Genomic DNA, 12,232 nt, shown 5'->3' with positions numbered 1-12,232 from the left:
AATTCTTTTTCAGTATTTAGGAGCACGCTATCTTCTATATGGCTTCAGAGCTAAAAGATGAGGACTTAGAGCAACAAAACTTTAATTTTAATTTAATGAAGTAAAAAAGTATGTGGCTTAAAGTTTGAGTAAGGAAATCAATTCAGTACAATAGTTTGTAATGCCTAGGATATTGGTTGAGATCAATTTCTTTCCACAGATGTGTTTTGAAATTCAACTTCTTAAACGCTAGTTAACCGCAAAACATTTTGCTTCCATCAACAGTATGGTCTGAAAAAGTTTTGTTTTGTTTTGTTTAAATAAAATAAGTCTCTTGTCATTTAATATTTTTGTCATGTCAGTGCTCTAGCTGGTTAGCTGGGTTTCAGTATAAAACCATTTACAGCTGGCAGCTGCACATCTTTTCCTGGAGTGTGTAAAAAACTGGAATGCTGTTCTGTCTCATTAATAGTGAATCAAAAATATGTAGTTAGATCAACACACCTGTACAAATTGTATGGTGAGTGACTAGCTGAAAGTGTGACAGAACATAATACATGTTAAAGGACGTAAATGTTGAGATTCACAAGAACAGGCTTAACCACATCCATTGTGTTTTTTTCTAATGAAGTGCCAAGGACCTGCTAAAACTTGTGGCATTTAAGCACCAAACATCCCACCTTTGATGGTAAGACTGATCATTTTCCAAAGAAAAGACAAGTTTGGTCAAGATCTGAATCCAATACAAAGGGAACCAATGTAGTGTTGGTGAAAAATATGTTTGATAAGGCAGCAACCAATGCAATCATCAAAACAGCTCTATTATTCAATAATACAATACGCCATTGATATTGCTGGCCAAGTAGTGGATAAAATGTAAAGAATAGGTTGAATAAACAAAGAGTGGCATTTTTTGTGATAGTGACAGTTGATAGACAAGTGATTTAGAACAGAAATTGTATGTGTATAGACAGGGCAAGAGTGACAATGCTGAAAGAGCTCAGGCTGAGGGCTTGTGGAGAAGCTGAATAGGACTGAAAAGGTTCATCTGGAGAGAATCTTGCTGATGTGCTCCCCAAAATAAAGAAAACATATCAAATGAATAAACAATAAATCACTAAAACAATCACAAAGGAAGGTCAAGCTTTCATGAAGTTAAGATTAATGTGAAGATGTTGATGTGAATAGGATTAAGAAGGGCAGCAGCCTTTCTGCTTGAGGTAAAGATGAAACATGCAGACAAGACACTGACACAGTTTGCTTTTTATCCTGCTGATCTACTTACTTGTGCGAAGTTGCTTTCTCAGCTTTGACCCAAATCTAAACCAAGCAGAGAAACAAACTCAAAGTGGTAAATTGCCTTATAATAGCATCACTGTCCCAAAAACATTCTCTCTGAATTCTCTTTAAAGAGAGATGAATCAATTTGAATGAGCCTCAATCTGTTTTTCACCCACCGTGTTAATATGTGGCATTCTGGTTGAGAGAATTCTTAAAATAATATACATTTCTATTCAATAACATCAGTATACATTATTTTAATAATGTAATATTAGTTTGCAAGCAGATTAAATAAAAAATAAGATGGTTGCTTATGCCATATTACAAAAATGTATCATGGTAACCATATTTTCCACCAGAATACCAAGTTAATAAATGTCAAATGTTACTACAACAGAACTGTGGTAACTTAGTTTAAGTCACCAGTGTAAAACATTAGAAAATAAAATGATTTTGAAAAGACGTGAAAAGGCTTCTTAACACTGTTTGAATGAGATTTTATAATTATTTACTATATTTAATTAGAGTAGAGATAATTGCAGTGATTTTGGTGTTATGTATTTAGTGTACCATCAGCACCACCCAGCGTAAGAAACTAAAATGAACGTATATAATGTCACAAACCTTTCCATGAACATCGTTGTTTCTTTCCAGTCGGTGGGCTTCATTTTGGACACAATCAGCTTTATTAGCGTCTACAAGAAGCAAAATCGTTTGGAAGAAATAATGATAATAATTAGCAATTATGCAATTAACATACACAAAGGCTGATAACAAAAGTAATCAAAAACCGTTTTAGTGAGCAGCGGCAGCGGCCGAAATATCCTGCTCCTGGCTAAAGTAGAATCTGTGATGGTTACACCACTGAGTTGACAGTCTGTTTGCGCAGTCCGGTAAATTCTCATGCTCTTAGGGAGAGTCTAGGTCAGGGGTTGGCAGCCTATGGCTCGCGAGCCAGCAGTCAGAGATTGTATTATTATAAGCAGAGCCATAATGTCTATGGGCAGAGCCGTTGAAACGTCATCTACGTGGCTTTGGCAGCTGTGGGACGTCCGGAGGCACATTCAGTCTTTGTGCCATTGGCATGTGCCAGTCAGTGTTGCCAACTTAGCAATTTTTCAGACTGCCCTACCCTAGCAATTTCATTTATGCTGTTATTAGCTTGTACTTATAATTGTTGTTCAGTTAGGTACAAAACAATTGTAGAAAAACGATAAAGGTACTGGTAATTTTCTGCCAGGACATTATCCGTTAAGTTGTAACCCTGTGTAACCCTAAACACAAAATGCAATGCGTAATTTAAAACACCTGTGAAAAATCAATATGGAAAATTCCTTCATATGAACACAGTAGGCCTACATTGTGCCCTATTTTTATGGACTCTTCTTAGAGTGTCACACAAACTACCAATACACTGCTTAAAACTATAATTGTTCAAAATGTGTAGGCCTAGTTTTAATAAGAAAATAGGAAAATGTAATTGTTCAAAAATGTGTAACTGTTCAATAATTCAATGTTGTATTTAAAAATAAAAATATCTGATCATAAAGATGTTGTTTATATTACTTTTACAAATAAAATATGTTTATATTATTTTTTATGAACAAATCTAAATTAACATATTTTAAATCATATGTTTTACATGTATTCTATGCAATAACACAGTTTTGCGTCATGGTTACGCAATGACGTCATCACGCAATGACATCACACCATCATTTAGCAACTTTTAGCAACAAATCAACCTGCCTTTAGCAGTTTCCCCTGAAAATTAGTTGGTGACACTGAGTGGCATGTGCTACTAGCAATGTCGCGAAACATGTCGCTGTATGTTGTGAGTCTTGTTACACCTCCAGTCCAGTAGTGATTGACAGATGAGTCGAGCAGCTATACTGACGTAATTGTGACACAAAATCCTAAATAACTAGCATTTACTGATATTTTAAAATAAATGTCAATTCACGAGTTCACACTTACAAATAAGTCAGATAGAATAAATTGCGTTGATTATTGTGCCATAATTTGTTTATTGTCTAAAAGATTGTGTGTTATTGTATCTTCTGTTTGTTAAAATTGCAATAAAACATTTTTAAAAAAAAGATAGAATGGTATGCGTATATGGCGTGCTGTCCAAGGAGAGGGCTCTGAGCTCGGTAGCCTATTTGGCCCGAACCCAGAGTACTCGCCCCGTATTCCTGGCTGTGGTAGGAACAAGCCAAGAGTGAGGAGTCGGGTGCTGGAAGGATGAGAATGAAAACTGTCAACGAATTTAGGTAAGTCGACTCTGTGTGTGTGTGTGTGTGTATATATATATATATATATATATATATATATATATATATATATACAGGTGCTGGTCATATAATTAGAATGTCATCAAAAAGTTGATTTATTTCACTAATTCCATTCAAAAAGTGAAACTTGTATATTATATTCATACATTACACACAGACTGATATATTTCAAATGTTTATTTTTTTTAATTTTGATGATTATAACTTACAACTAAGGAAAATCCCAAATTCAGTATCTCAGAAAATTAGAATATTGTGAAAATGTTCAATATTGAAGACACCTGGTGCCACACTCTAATCAGCTAATTATCTCAAAACACCTGCAAAGGCCTTTAAATGGTCTCTCAGTCTAGTTCTGTAGGCTACACAATCATGGGGAAGACTGCTGACTTGACAGTTGTCCAAAAGATGACCATTGACACCTTGCACAAGGAGGGCAAGACACAAAAGGTCATTGCAAAAGAGGCTGGCTGTTCACAGAGCTCTGTGTCCAAGCACATTAATAGAGAGGCGAAGGGAAGGAAAAGATGTGGTAGAAAAAAGTGTACAAGCAATAGGGATAACCGCACCCTGGAGAGGATTGTGAAACAAAACCCATTCAAAAATGTGGGGGAGATTCACAAAGAGTGGACTGCAGCTGGAGTCAGTGCTTCAAGAACCACTATGCACAGACGTATGCAAGACATGGGTTTCAGCTGTCGCATTCCTTGTGTCAAGCCACTTTTGAACAACAGACAGCGTCAGAAGCGTCTCGCCTGGGCTAAAGACAAAAAGGACTGGACTGCTGCTGAGTGGTCCAAAGTCTGATGAAAGTAAATTTTGCATTTCCTTTGGAAATCAGGGTCCCAGAGTCTGGAGGAAGAGAGGAGAGGCACACAATCCACGTTGCTTGAGGTCCAGTGTAAAGTTTCCACAGTCAGTGATGGTTTGGGGTGCCATGTCATCTGCTGGTGTTGGTCCACTGTGTTTTCTGAGGTCCAAGGTCAACGCAGCCGTATACCAGGACGTTTTAGAGCACTTCATGCTTCCTGCTGCTGACCAACTTTATGGAGATGCAGATTTCATTTTCCAACAGGACTTGGCACCTGCACACAGTGCCAAAGCTACCAGTACCTGGTTTAAGGACCATGGTATCCCTGTTCTTAATTGGCCAGCAAACTCGCCTGATCTTAACCCCATAGAAAATCTATGGGGTATTGTGAAGAGGAAGATGCGATATGCCAGACCCAACAATGCAGAAGAGCTGAAGGCCACTATCAGAGCAACCTGGGCTCTTATAACACCTGAGCAGTGCCACAGACTGATCGACTCCATGCCACGCCGCATTGCTGCAGTAATTCAGGCAAAAGGAGCCCCAACTAAGTATTGAGTGCTGTACATGCTCATACTTTTCATGTTCATACTTTTCAGTTGGCCAAGATTTCTAAAAATCCTTTCTTTGTATTGGTCTTAAGTAATATTCTAATTTTCTGAGATACTGAATTTGGGATTTTCCTTCGTTGTCAGTTATAATCATCAAAATTAAACCTCCAGTAGTGACACCTGCAGCTGTCTGTGAGAGTATAAAGTACATTATGTAACATGCACATAACTGCAGAACGATATTTAATTAATAATACATTGCTGTCAAACATCACAAACTGACAACATGTTTGAAAAAATATTTCCGACTTTAATTTGTTTAATTGACATTTATTTTAAAATATCACTAAATTAGGCTATTTATTTAGGATTTTGTGTCACAATTACATCAGTATAGCTGCTTAATCTGTTAGTCACTACTGGAGGAGTCACAAGATTTACAACCAGGGCCATAGCTAGGAAATTACATTGATGTGGGCACCCACTGCCCTCCACTCATATTATGGGCGTTTCCTCCGAGGAGGCAAGGGAGGCAGTGCCTCCTCAAAAAAATAGGATGAGAAAATAATCCATATTACATATAAAACAACACAAATATTACAAATTATGACATTAAAAAGAGCGCAAGTCACTTGTAGCCTATTTGTTAAGGAACACTGCCCAACAGCGACACCCGCAGGTAAAGTTACACAGGAGACATGCCTCCCTTTGCTCTCATAGAAAACCATCAGACCCCTGGCGTGCGGTGGGTTTTGTGGGGGGTAATTGAGAATGAATGGGGGAAAGTCACGTGAGAGGAGGCAATGTCTCCATTGCGCTATGATTGGATGTAATTGGTTATGATTGGATATGATTGGTTTTTGCGATAAATCCCGCCTCTTGTTGACGTGCGTGTTCTGCGCGTCAGTTTGACCGAACAAATGATGGCGTCAATGGGAAGACTAATTGAAAAGCAAGTAAACAGATCACCCAGTTAGATCTCACTGCTTTATGTCATGTCAAAATCAACATGATGACTGCGGGTTTTTTTAGTGTAATCAGCTTGGTGCAAATACATCTTTGTTTCTGTGACAGACGGTGTTTACGGAGCATGACTGATGATCCAAAATAGCCTAAGTTGACAATTAAAAAGAAAAACATCAATACACAAATAAAATATATTGTTTAAATTATTACAGCCTTTAGTTATTATTTTGGAATGAATGTAGAAATGCTTAAAACACTAACTTGATAAGATTGACTTGGTTTTGATAAATAGAACATTACATTGTTAATGTAAAATTACAAAATAGAATTGTCTTTGGTTTCTTTTTTGATGTAAAGTAATGTTCATTTAACAAGGAAGATGTGTCAACGTTAAGAGTAATGCATGAATTTAAATTGATTCATAAATAAATAAAAAATGTGCCTCCTCATTTCAGAACACCACTGCATGCCACTGACTCATATCATATATTGATATACAGTATAAGATATGGGTATGGAGGCCCACATCTGGTGCCATGTGACCTAATAGAGATTTCTTACAAAATAACACAACGGATAAACAAATAAATCAATGCAAATAAAGGTTTTTAATTGGACAACATTGCTTTTAATTATTTTATATACATTTACATAGTTAATAAAAATATTATCAAAATGGCATTAAGCAATTAATAATGTCTTATGAAACATTGTTTAAAGTCATCAAGCAATCATTCAAGACAATAGTCTTTCTTCTTAAGTGGCATTGTCATGAATACGGCTCCTGCGGCTCCTCCTCCCGGCCGCCGGAGGGAGCCATCACCTGAGTTTTGAGCTACTTCCCTCTGGACTACATTACCCATAGGCCCTCATTCCTGGGACTGATTGCGCACACCTGCACTGCATCACACTCACACTATTTAAGACGCACACACACATCCATACACTGCGAAGTCTTGATTTGCCCCGGTGATCACTACTGAGCGTTTTCTTGTGGACTGTTACCCTGTTATTGTTTGGACTGTTTATCTCCTGTGAACCTCTGCCGCCTGCCCTGAACCTTGCTTGTTTCCTGGATTGTGTTTGCCTGCCGCCTGCCCTGAACTCTGCCTGTTGTAAGACCCTGAATCTCTGCCGCCTGTCTCGACCTAAGCCTGTCCCTGTTTACGCTACTGTCTTGCCCTTGTCTGCTTTGTGCTTTGGTGTTACAATAAAGAAACCGCAAATGGATCCTCACGCCGTTGGCCCATCATTACAGAAGACTTCGCCATCAAACGATCCAGCAGTTCTCCTGCAAATCTCCACCGAACTCTCAGCACAGGCCTCTCAGCTTGCCACGCACCAGCACTCACCGAGGAGCTGGTGAAAACCCTGCAGAGCTTGCGGTTTCCCTCTCCTGAAGCCATCACGCCGCCTCCCACTATCAATGCCAGTCAAGCGTTCACTTCTCCACCCGCTGTAAATCCACGCCTCGCACTACCAGAGAAATTCGACAGCAGTCCAGCCAAGTGCAGGGGCTTCCTCCTTCAATGCTCCTTGTTCATAAACCAGCAGCCTTCGTTGTATTCCAATGACACCAGCCGGATATCGTTTGTATGCTCCTTGCTCACCGGCAAAGCACTTGACTGGGCCACAGCGGTATGGAGAGAAGATAGTGCTGTGTTCCCCACATTCACGGCCTTTCTACAAAGCTTCAAGGAGGTGTTCGAACACCCAGAGGGCGGCAAGAGCGTCGGCGATCAGCTGCTTTCACTAAGTCAAGGTAAATCTACTGCCGCCGAATTTGCATTGCAATTCCGCACATTGGCCGCACAAACTAACTGGGTGGAGGACACACTGAAATTGCTGTTTCGCAAGGGCTTGTCTCTGGAGCTCCAGGCCGAGCTCGCTTGCCGTGACGAGGGGAGATCGCTGAATGCATTCATTGAGTTGGCCATTCACATCGATAACCTCCTCCGAGCCCGACGACCCGTTTGCTCCCTCGCACCAGTCTCTGCTGCTCCTGAACCCATGCAACTCGGATATACTCCCCTTCTTCCAGAGGAACGAGAGAGAAGGCGCCAGCTGCACTTGTGCCTATACTGCGGCCAGGCTGGTCACATCAAGTTCAACTGCCACATTCGACCCAGTGCTTCTAATCCCAAAGCGGTGAGTTCAGCACAGCATTTCGATTATTTGCCCAACTGCCTTAAAATCCCCATCCAACTAACTAGTGACGATCAAACCATATCTGCCTATGCTTCTCTGGACTCTGGTGCAGCAGGAAATTTCATGTCAGACACATTCATCCGTCAACACAACATACAACTAACCAACTGCAACTCTTCATTAACAGTGGAGGCGCTAGATGGGAAACCAGTAGGAGGAGGAAGAGTGGCGCACATTACCTCGGCGCTTGCCCTACAAGTCGGGGCGCTTCACCATGAACAAATTCAGTTTTACGTCATCCATTCACCCAACAATCCAATCATCCTCGGGTTGCCTTGGCTTCGAACACACAGTCCGCACATATCCTGGAAGGAGGGTCAGATCGTCCAGTGGGACCCCGCCTGTCGTCATCGCTGCCTGAGTTCTGTCACGCCATTACCTCTCCAAACCATCTCCGTCAGCATGACTCCAACCGACCTCGAACCTGCTATACCAGCCGAATACACAGATCTGGCCATCGCTTTCAGTAAGTCCAAATCCACGGAACTACCACCTCATCGCTCCAGTGACTGTGCTATTGAACTATTACCCGGTACCACTCCACCTAAGGGCAGGATATTCCCTTTGTCACAGCCATAGGATGCGGCCATGAGATCATACATCGAGGGGGAACTGGCTAAGGGATTCATTCGGCCATCAACATCACCAGCTTCATCCGGGTTCTTCTTTGTCAAGAAGAAAGACGGCAGCCTACGGCCCTGCATTGACTGTCGCGGCCTGAATGACATCACTGTAAAGTTCCGATATCCGCTACCTTTGGTCCCTGCAGCCCTCGAACAACCACGTCAAGCCAAATACTTCACCAAGCTGGATCTACGCTGTGCATACAATCTAATTCGCATCAGGGAGGGCGATGAATGGAAGACCGCTTTCTCCACTGCCACTGGCCACTACGAGACCCTTGTCATGCCCTTCGGCCTGTCCAACAGTCCTTCAGTCTTTCAATCCTTCATCAATGATGTCTTCCGAGATATGCTCAACCGCTGGGTCATCGTATATATAGATGATATTCTCATTTATTCCAACTCCTACGACGAACACGTTCAACACGTTCGAGCTGTGCTGCAACGTCTAATTCAACACAAACTCTACACCAAGGCTGAAAAGTGCAAATTCCACCGCACCTCAACATCCTTCTTGGGCTACGTCATCAGCCGAGATGGAGTGGCAATGGATGACAGCAAAGTAAAGGCGGTGTTGGAATGGCCGCAACCGCGCACCTTGAAGGAGCTACAGCGATTCCTGGGGTTTGCCAATTTCTACAGGCGGTTCATCAGAAACTTCAGTGGAGTTGCTGCTCCCTTAACATCCATGACTAAGCGCCAATCTTCACGACTCGTCTGGTCACCCGAAGCAATAAGAGCCTTTCAGGAATTGAAGGAACGATTTACGTCAGCGCCCATCCTCCGTCATCCAGACCCCGAGCTTCCCTTCATCGTGGAGGTGGACGCTTCCAGTACTGGCATTGGCTCAATCCTCTCTCAAAAGCAAGGTAATCCAGCCAAAATGTTCCCCTGCGCCTTCTATTCTCGCAAACTGTCAGCGGCAGAACGTAACTACGATGTGGGCAACCGAGAATTACTCGCAATGAAGGCGGCGCTGGAGGAGTGGCGCCATTGGTTGGAGGGGGCGAGACATCCGTTCATTATTCTCACTGACCACAAGAACTTGGAGTACCTGCGCTCAGCCAAACGCTTAAATCCACGACAGGCAAGATGGGCAATGTTCTTCACGCGTTTCCACTTCACTGTTACTTACAGACCCGGGTCAAAGAATGTCAAGGCGGATGCATTATCAAGGCAGACGGAGGAGATGGGACGTAGTGAGGGTACTGAGAACATTCTGCCCGAAACTTTGTTACTCGCTCCAGTACAGTGGGATGTCATGACTGAGATTTCGCAGCTCAACGAACAAACCGCACCCCCAGTAGCATGCCCTCCGAACCGAACATTCGTCCCCATCCAGCTCCGGGACAAACTACTCCACCAAGTCCATGACTTCCCGAGTTCTGGCCATCCGGGTATCACAGCTACGCTTCAGCTCCTTCAAAACCAGTTCTGGTGGGAGACCATGCTCGCAGATGTCACCAAATTCATCAGCAACTGTATCGCCTGTCAAACCACCAAAACCTCACATCAAGTCCCTGCCGGTCTGCTCCAACCTCTTCCCATTCCCCAACGTCCTTGGTCCCACATCGCAATCGACTTTGTCACCGATCTCCCCGAATCTCAGGGTCACACCACTATTCTCACGGTCATTGATCGCTTCTCCAAAGCATGCCGCTTACTGCCACTACCCAAACTACCCACAGCACTAGAGACCGCCGAGCTTCTATGTAACTCGGTCTTACGCTTCTACAGCCTGCCGGAGGACATAGTGTCGGACAGGGGTCCTCAGTTCACCTCTCGTGTCTGGGCCGCCTTCTTCAAACAGCTCAATGTTAACATCAGCCTCACCTCTGGGTACCACCCCGAATCCAACGGCCAGACTGAACGCATGAATCAAGAGCTGACATGGTTCCTCCGCACCTACTGCCATCAGAACCAGGCCGACTGGAGCCGATACTTAATGTGGGCTGAGTATGCTCAAAATTCCTTACGGAAACCTGCTACCGGAATCACGCCCTTCCAATGCGTGTCCACCAAGGATCTTCGCCTCCGACTTCCATGCCGCAAGCTCAGTCCCAGGTTTGTAGGGCCTTTTCAAATTCTTAAACAAATCACTCCTGTATCATTTCGACTCGATTTGCCTGCTAATTATCGTATTTCTCCCACCTTCCATGTATCGTTACTGAAACCCTCCGGGGGCCCGAGAGAGGAGCCAGTGGGAGCCGAGACCTGCAACCCCCCACCCCTGATCATCGAAGGCGAGGAGGCCTATCAGGTTCGAGAATTGCTCGATTCCAGGCGCCGGGGTGGGAGGCTACAATATCTGGTGGATTGGGAGGGGTACGGCCCGGAGGAGCGATCTTGGGTCAACAGGGATGATATCCTGGACCTGTCTCTCTTAGAAGAGTTTCATCGGATGCATCCGGAGAGACCGGCCCCTCGCCCACGTGGTAGACCTCGGCGCCCGCTTCCTCGCGTCTGGAGCCTGGAGCTCTCTCTTGAATGACCATTATGACCATGGCCTTGCCTGTAGCTTGGACCGCGCATCTCTGAAGGCGCAGAGAGAGAGAGATCCTTAACAACACAGATCTCTTCCCACTGTGTCTGACCTGGCATGGTAGACGCTTCGTCCTGCAGCTCCGCTTGGTATGCGGTCAGCATAGAGATCGTGTTCAGAGCCCTGACCGATAGAGCGATTGCTTTATAAGTGCATTCCATCAACTGGAATCGGTTCACTTTACATGGCAATGTCAGAATTGAAGTGGCCGTGCACTTTGGGTGCAAGTGCGCAGCAACTAACAGCTTCATAGGGGGCATGCAGAGAAGGCCTTCCTTCTCCATCCCCTCTGAGAGCGGACCCCCCCTGCACGGGCACCTAACTGGCAAACGGTTTATCCTACCAGGTAACTGCACCTCCTCCAGGAGCTCTGGAAATACAATAAGGAGCTGTCTTGCTGCCTGTTTTGCTCTCGGCAGTCTATTACCCTTGTAGCGTGACTTTTCAGTCTCCGCTACCACAGTCGGCCACGGTATATTTAGTTTTTCTGCAGCGCGTTTGCACACATCTTGCAGATCATCACTGAGAAGCAGAGAGGATGGTGCCCTGCCCACCTCCTCTGTGGATCCCGCTGCATCGAGGAGTTGTGCCGAGAGTTTGTCGCACAGTGATTGACTCAGAAACTTAAAATGGCAAAAAGGTTGCCGACCCCCCTGGTCTAGATTTTTTTAACGAATGAATCCGGAACTCAATTAAACATTGCCTCAGTGATTTGGGGACAATATATTCCCAATGTTTAAACATAAAACGTTTATTTTGCAGACTGCTTGTGCATTGCTTTTTAAAGGCTTTTGAGTTTTTGCCAGTAATATTTGAGGAAAATTATATATTTAAATGAACAGATTTCTCACAGGACTTTTACTCTGTCTAGCAGCATTGGGCCCTTGCTCAGTCAGTGCACAGGTCCACATAAAGATTAATTTGTGAATGGTTTTCAATGAAAGCTGAAATTGTCAACTAAATACAGAATTAAATTA

This window comes from Ctenopharyngodon idella, chromosome 12 (genome assembly GCF_019924925.1).
Source record: "Ctenopharyngodon idella isolate HZGC_01 chromosome 12, HZGC01, whole genome shotgun sequence".
NCBI classification, from domain to species: Eukaryota; Metazoa; Chordata; class Actinopteri; order Cypriniformes; family Xenocyprididae; genus Ctenopharyngodon; species Ctenopharyngodon idella.
Note: the sequence above shows the minus strand (reverse complement) of the source record.